Source organism: Pristiophorus japonicus, chromosome 5 (genome assembly GCF_044704955.1).
Source record: "Pristiophorus japonicus isolate sPriJap1 chromosome 5, sPriJap1.hap1, whole genome shotgun sequence".
In the NCBI taxonomy this organism is placed as follows: Eukaryota; Metazoa; Chordata; class Chondrichthyes; family Pristiophoridae; genus Pristiophorus; species Pristiophorus japonicus.
The window spans coordinates 264,064,571-264,072,435 of NC_091981.1; the positions used below are offsets into that span (position 1 = coordinate 264,064,571).

Consider the following 7,865-nt stretch of genomic DNA (forward strand, 5'->3'; position numbering starts at 1 on the left):
GGTAAAGTTGGTGTTGAAGCCCCTTCCTTCCTTCTCTTCCTGGGCTGTACTCAGGGCTCTCCAGGCAGGAGCTCAAGTTGCTAGCAGCTCCACTCACTGCTCACAGCTCCAACTGAGCAGGACACACCTCCACTGCTCTACCATTGGTTCCTTGTGCATGAAACTCTTTTGAGTTTATCTGTGAAAACATAAAACATTAAACGGTGCCACCCGACCTGGGTGACACTCCAGACATTTACAAGGCCCTTTTTTTTTTCCCCCTTTTTTGTGTTTTCTTTTTGTGTTTTTTTTTTTGTGTGTTTTTTTTTTTTTTTTTTTTTTGGGCACTAAAATCACAATTTTTCCCCAGTGCCCCCTATAAAAGGGAAGGGGACACTAAAAGCACCGGCAATTAAAACAAATTAACTTTAAAACGTAAAATCAAATTAAAATTTGGTTGCCGGGCGTGATGATGCACTCCAGTCCCTCCGGTGCCCACCTCTCGCGGAAGGCCGCGAGCGTACCGGTGGACACCGCGTGCTCCATCTCCAAGGACACCCTGGATCGGATGTAAGAGCGCAAGAGAGGCAGGCAGTCAGGTTGAACGACCCCCTCGACCGCCCGCTGCCTGGACCGGCTGATGGCACCCTTGGCCGTGCCCAGGAGCAGTCCTACGAGGAGGCCCTCGGACCTACCCGCTCCCCTCCGCACAGGGTGCCCAAAGATCAGGAGAGTGGGACTGAAGTGCAGCCAGAATTTCAGGAGCAGCCCCTTCAAATAGTGGAACAGGGGCTGCAACCTTGTGCATTCAATAAAAACATGGAACACGGACTCCTCCAGACCGCAGAAATTGCAGGCGGCCTGGGAGTCCGTGAACCGGCTTAAAAATTTGTTGCACGGCACTGCTCCGTGCACCACCCTCCAGGCCAAGTCCCCGATGAATAGTGGGAGGACCCCTGCGTAGAGTGCCCTCCATCGGGGACCCCCGCCTCCTCCGGACGGCAAGATGGTACGCCATGGCGTGTCCGGACGGCCGGCGAGGATGGCAAAGTTGAGGGTGTGCAGGAGCAGCCCGTACAGGAAACCCCTCCGCGCGGAACTGAAAGGCACGGAGGGGATTTCCCCGAGGCGGCTCAAGTTGTGAGGCGCCGGCCCCCGAGGGAGGTTCCGGGGTTTGGCGCCGATGAGGAATTCCGTCCGGACGGGGGTCAGTTCGGACGGGATCTCCCCACGTGCTTGAGCCTCCTCGATACACCTAACGGAGTCAGGGCCCAGAGCTGTTTTTAGCGACTCGATGGCATCGGCCGCGCGGCGGACGTTGGCAGAATTTAGGCGCCGCGCCAGCGTGACTGGCGCCATCCAGCCCGCTCCTCCGCCATCGAGCAGGTCCCTGACCCTGGTCACCTCACCAGCCACAGCCCTCTCTTCCGACCGCCACATGAAGCCTCGGCCGTGGAGGTACGGATTCCCGAGCAGCGGTTCCTGCAGGACGGCCGCCACTCCAGCCGGCGGAGAGCTGCGCTTGGTGGAGACTTTGTTCCAGACCCTGATGAGTTCCCTGTAAAAGACAGGCAGCTCCCGGAGGGCGGTCCTGGCACCCCCCAAGTTCACAAACAGGAGCTGCGTGTCATAATTGAGGTCGAGCTGCTGGCGGAAGAAATACCTCGCCAGAGCACACCACCTAGGAGGGGGCTCGACGTAAAGGTATCTCTGCAGGGTCTGAAGATGGAAAGTCGCGAGCTGGGCGCTGACGCACACCAACGACTGACCGCCCTCCTCAAGCGGGAGACTCAAGACCGCGACAGAGACCCAGTGCTTCCTGTTGTTCCAGAAGAAGTCCACCAGCTTCTTCTGTATCTTGGCGACAAACGCAGGGGGAGGGGTCAAAGTGACCAGCCGGTACCACAGCATTGCGGCCACCAGCTGGTTTATAACTAGCGCTCGACCCCTGTAGGACAGCACTCGGAGCAGTCCTGTCCAGCGCCCTAGGCGAGCGGCGACCTTGGCCTCCAGCTCCTGCCAGTTCGCCGGCCAGGCTCCCTCGTCGGGGCTAAGGTAGACTCCCAGATAGAGGAGATGGGTCGTGCTCCAGGCAAAAGGCCTGAGCTCCTCCGGCAGGGAGTCCACCCGCCACTGACCCACCAGGAGTCCGGAACATTTCTCCCAGTTGATCCTGGCGGAGGACGCGGCCGAGTAAATCTCCTGGCACTCACGCATCCTCCGCAGGTCAGCGGGATCCTCTACCGCGAGGAGCACGTCATCGGCGTAAGCCGAGAGGACGACCTCCACGCCCGGCCCTTGCAGAGCCAGTCCCGTCAACCTCGTCCACAAGAGGCGCAGGAAAGGCTCCACGCAAACGGCGTATAACTGGCCGGACATGGGGCATCCCTGGCGCACCCCTCTCCTAAAGCGAAGGGGCGCCGTCAAGGACCCGTTAACCTTAATCAGACACTCCGCGGCGGCGTACAAAAGTCGGATCCGGGCGACGAAATGCGTCCCGAACCCGAAAGCGCGCAGAGTTCCGAGCAGATAGTCGTGATCCACCCTGTCGAACGCCTTCTCTTGGTCGAGGGATAGGAAGGCGACCGACAGACCAGCCTCCTGGGAACAATGGATGAGGTCCCGGACCAGATGGATGTTATCGTGGATTGTCCGGCCCGGGACCGTGTATGACTGGTCGGGGTGGATCATGTGGTCCAGCACGGCACCAAGGCGAGCAGACATCGCCCTGGCGAAGATTTTGTAGTCCGTGCTGAGGAGGGAGACCGGGCGCCAGTTCTTAAGGAGGCGGAGATCGCCCTTCTTAGGCAGCAGGACGATGACTGCCCTGCGCCAAGAGAGGGGCATCTCCCCGGTCGCCAGACTTTCCCCCAGGACCCGCGCGTAGTCGCTCCCCAGGACGTCCCAGAACGCCCTGTGGAACTCCACGGTCAGCCCGTCCAGCCCCGGGGATTTTCCCCTCGAGAGCCGGGCGAGGGCACCGGTCAGCTCCGCCAGGCTTAGCGGAGCTTCCAGATTTTCGGCGCCCTCCGGGCCGACCTTCGGCAGGTCCTCCCACAAAACTCTACGCGCTTCCTCGCTGGACGGATCCGGAGAGAACAGAGCCCCGTAATATTCACGGACCCTGTTGTTGACGCCCTCCGGATCCGAGACGAGAGAGCCGTCGTCGGCCAGCAGCGTCAAGAGCTGCTTACGGACACTCTGCCTTTTTTCCAGCGAGTAGAAGAAGGGGGAGCCGCGGTCCAGATCCCGCAGGAACCGGATCCGCGACCTCACGAACGCGCCTCGGGACCCGACGAGCTGCAGGTCCTTCAGCGCGGCCTTCTTCGCTTCGTACACCGTCCGCAGGGCCGGGTCCTGGACGACTTGACCGAGACGGGCTTCCAGGTCGAGCACCTCTTTTTCTAGGCGCCCGACTCTGGCCGCCCGCCTCTTGGTCGACCCCCTCGCGTACTCTTGACAGAAGACGCGGACGTGAGCCTTGCCCACGTCCCACCATAGCCTCAAGGAGGGGAAGCCCCCCTGCTTCCTTCTCCAGTCGGACCAGAATCGACGGAACGAGTCCCGGAACCGCACGTCCTCCAGCAGCCGGTTGTTAAAGTGCCAGTACGCGGACCCCGTCCTCGCGCGGAGCGAAGCGAGCTCCGCCCACACCAGGTGGTGGTCCGAACACGGCACCGGCCGCATGGAGGCCGCCGGGACGCAGGAAACGTACGCCCGAGACACGTAAAGGCGGTCGACTCTAGACCATCCAACTCCAGGCCTCACCCAAGTAAAGGCGCTGGAGTCGGGGTGGAGATTTCGCCAGACGTCCACCAAGTCGAAGGACCCGACCAGGTCCCTCAACTTCTCCATCGCCGTCATGCACTGCGGGGCACCGGAGCGGTCCCTCGCCTCGAGGGTGCAGTTAAAATCCCCCCCGAGGACAATGCAGTCGCCGACGTCGACGGAGCCAAGAAGAGCGGACACCTCTTCAAAGAAGCGCGTTTGCTGCGGGCCGGGATGAGGGGCGTACACGTTCACGAGATGGAGCGGCACGTCCCCCAGGCGAACCGTTACGTGCAGCAAGCGGCCTGGCACGGGCTCCTCGACCCCCAAGATCTCCGGCTGAAAATGCGGGCCCAGCAAGATGGCCACCCCACTAGAAATGGCGGTGAGGTGGCTCATGCGGACCTCTCCTTGCCATTCCAGGAGCCACGTGGCTTCGTCTCCCGGAACGGTGTGGGTTTCTTGCAGGAAGCACACCGCATATTTCCCCTCCCGCAGGAGCGAAAAATTGTCAAATCTACGGCGTGCCCCTCTGCCGCCGTTGATGTTGAGGCTGGCTATGGTTATCTTCATGGCAAAAGCATAGTGCAACCTCTACCTTAACCTATTGTGGGGGAGGGAGCGGAGTCTTTTGTTGAACTCCGCTCCCTCCGCAGCCCAGCGAGGAGTCCCTCGAGCTCGCGCAGCTCAAGGTGCTGCTCCTTTGTCAAGGGCCCGCCCGCGGCCAAGGTTTTGACGGCGGCGCGGACGGACCCCTTGATCAGTTCTGGCTCGGACCATTTTTCCAGGGCCAGTCGGGCTTGGTCGCGGCGACCCCGGCTCTGGGCCAAAAAGTCCCGGAGTTCCTTTGCAGGAATGAGGAGGGCCTCAGCGGCGGCCGCGAGCAGATCCACCGCCTCCCTGGCGGTGGTCTCTAGTTCTTCTCCCGCGTCCCCCACCGAGTCCCCGTCCTCCTCCGGGAGGTGGCCGCCAGCAGCCGGCCCATCGACCGCACAAGGTACGGCAAATGAACCGGCCGCTCCAACCGGCCCTGGCACTGCCCCGATCCCACCCCCAGGATCGTCGGCAGAGGAGTCCCCACTGGGCTCTTTTAAAAATGGTGCTGGGTCGGGAAATGACAGCGGAAGGGGTTCCCCCTCCGCCCCAGGAACCGGAGAACAAGGAGAGACCCGGCCATAGGAAATCCCCAGGCTCTCCAAGTGCTCCAGCTCCACAGCAAGAGGCGAGGGTGGGTGTTCCTCCCCCTCCCCGCTGCCACCCCCCGGCCCAGCATCTACAGTGTCATTAAAACCACTAAATTGTTTTTCTGCCGGGGCGAGCGACTCCCGGGGGAAGTTGGGTATTGGCTGGGCGGGCTCAGGTTCGGCCTTTTCGGCCCCGCCCGCCTCGGTCCCCGGGACGCTCGACCCGGCGGCTACGCATTCTTCCACTGGCCCCACGCCCCCCACGACAGGCAGATCTTCCACGCCCTCCCCAGGAGGCAGCGGCTGGGCAGCCTCGACTGCCTCACCCTCCCCGGGGAAAGACTCCTCGCGCCTGCAGCGCAATTTGGGGGCGCTGGTGGGGGACGCGGGACACGCGGCGGGCACCGACTCCTCCGCGGAGGGATGTTGTTCCCCCTCCGCCTCATTGGGGCGGTGCCTCTTTTTGTTCCTGGGGGCGCGCGGAGTCAGGGAGACCTCCATGTCTGCCGAGGCCTCCCGCTCCGCCCCCCCCTTTTCCTTTTCTTGCCCGCGCCCGGGCCCCTCTGTGGTGTTGTTCAAGGGCTCGGGCACGGGCTCGGGGCACCCCGCGCTCGCCGGTGACGGGGTTGGGCTGAGCGCGGTGGTCAAATTATCCGGCGCACTGAGGGGACCCGCCTCTTGATGTTTTGTCCTCTTCCGCGCCTTCTTTCCGGTCGGACGCTCTCCCTCCCCCCCGACGGAGGCCCTGAAAACAAAGGCCTCCGACGATGCCCGCGCACCTACGGCTCCCGGCACGCGGACGCAACTAGGGGGAGGGGTGGCGGCGGCACCAGCCTTGGCCGCCTTCGGTGGTTTGGCGGCCTTGGAGGCGGGGCAGTTCTTGCGAACGTGCCCCACCTCCCTGCAGGCATGGCACCGCACGCCGTCCGACGTCCAGAAGACGCGGTAGGCAGTCCCCTCGTGCACCACATTAAAATACCCCTCTGTCGTCTCCTCCCGCGCCAGCCGGACAAAGAGCTGGCGGCGGAAGGAGAACACGTGGCGCAGGCTGCTCTCCCTGAGGCCGAGCGGTATAGGGTTGATCCCCGACCTTACCTCCCCCAGTTGTTGTAGGTGAGGGAGGAGGAGCCCAGCGGGAACAAAGGGCGGGACGTTCGACACGATGACCCTCTGCGCGGTGGCCTCGAGAGGATCCACCGGCAGGAACGTCCCGCCCACCGTGAGCCCCCTTTCGAGGGCCAGGGACACCGCCCGCTCCGACCCCAGGAAGAACACGGCCTTCCCAGACATCTTGGAGGCTGCGACAATGGCCGAGGGGCCGACTACCCCAGCCATCGCCCGCACGCACTCTTCAATGCTCATTGTGGGGTGAGTGTAGCTCTTGACCCCGTGTTTTTTTGTTATAAGTGTAAATGGTGGCAGGGCAGCGGGTGGCGCAGGAGGTGCTGTGGAAGCGGTTGCCACCTGCGCATACGTCCTTGCTGGCCCTGCCACCGGCGTGGATGGGGTCGCCATCACGGGGTCCCTTTAAGGGCTACACCCACCCCAAAGTCACAGGCCTTTATGGTCTTTAATGGCCTCGTGTATTTAACTGAGCAGAGGAGCCCTTAACGAGGCACCTCTCCCCTCGTTGACAATTGGGGAGAGGCCTTGCTCCCTCTGCTCAGTTGTCTTAATTGTTTTTTTTTTTAAATTTGGAAGGAAAGGGTTCTCAGAGAGAGAGGGGAGAAACAGAGTAGCAGAGAAAGAGAGAGGGGGGTGGGAAGGGGGGGGGGGCTGCGAGGGCAGGTCTCCCCTCGCAGCTGTGGGTGGGTGCACTCCCCAGATGGCAAAACACAAAAGTCTTTGGGGTGGTCTTCAGGTGCGGGGAGAAGATGTCTTCACCTGGGGTAGCTGGAGCCACCAGGCACTCCTAACGATCTTTAATTGGGTGATTGAGAAAAACAACAATCTTCAGCCTGGTAGCTCCAGCTATCCCAGGCTAGGCAAATGTGGAGGGGGTGGGGGGGGTTCCAATTGTGGTGGGGGGGCTAGTTGTAAGCACGGCCCCCACGCACACTACCACACACACACACACCCCCCGCGATGTTCCGGCCCTCAGTGGTCTTCTTTCCTCCCCCCACCGATACAACAAAGTCTTTTTGGGAAATGCACCCACACCCACCTGTAGAATTGTAGAGTCTCCCTCCTTCCACACTGGATGTTGTTGTGGTTTTTCCCCCTCTCTCCAACTCCTTGCAGAATGGTAAAGTTGTTTAAAAGTTTTCTTTTCTCCTCCTCTCCCTCTGGGTAAAGTTGGTGTTGAAGCCCCTTCCTTCCTTCTCTTCCTGGGCTGTACTCAGGGCTCTCCAGGCAGGAGCTCAAGTTGCTAGCAGCTCCACTCACTGCTCACAGCTCCAACTGAGCAGGACACACCTCCACTGCTCTACCATTGGTTCCTTGTGCATGAAACTCTTTTAGAGAAACTGTAAGCCAACGACAACGGGATTCGAACCGATGCGTGCAGAGCACAATGGATCAGCAGTCCATCGCCTTAACCTCTCGGCCATCTCGGCACTGCTAAAGCCTACTGCACCTGGTATTCCCAGGCAGTCTCCCATCCAAGTACTAACCAGGCCTGACTCTGCTTAGCTTCCGACGGCCACACTAGTCTGAAAAAAAAAAAACGCCCGATCTCGTCCTTGTGCATGAATGACAGAAGGATAGTTTGCAGGTGCAGCAGGTAATCAGGAAGGCAAATGGAATGTTGGCCTTCATTGCGAGAGGGATGGAGCACAAAAGCAGGGAGGTCCTTCTGCAACTGTATAGGGTATTGGTGAGGCCGCACCTGGAGTACTGCGTGCAGTTTTAGTCACCTTACTTAAGGAAGGATATACTAGCTTTGGAGGGGGTACAGAGACGATTCACGAGGCTGATTCCGGAGATGAGGGGGTT

General features: G+C 60.9%; 1 non-coding gene across 1 annotated transcript; it reads right to left on the reverse strand.

Annotated features, from left to right (window-relative positions):
- Positions 1 to 7,401: 7,401 nt before the first annotated feature.
- trnas-gcu (transfer RNA serine (anticodon GCU)) lies at positions 7,402 to 7,486 on the reverse strand. Its single transcript has one exon. It is a non-coding gene; the product is annotated as a tRNA-Ser (tRNA).
- Between the last annotated feature and the right edge of the window lie 379 nt (positions 7,487 to 7,865).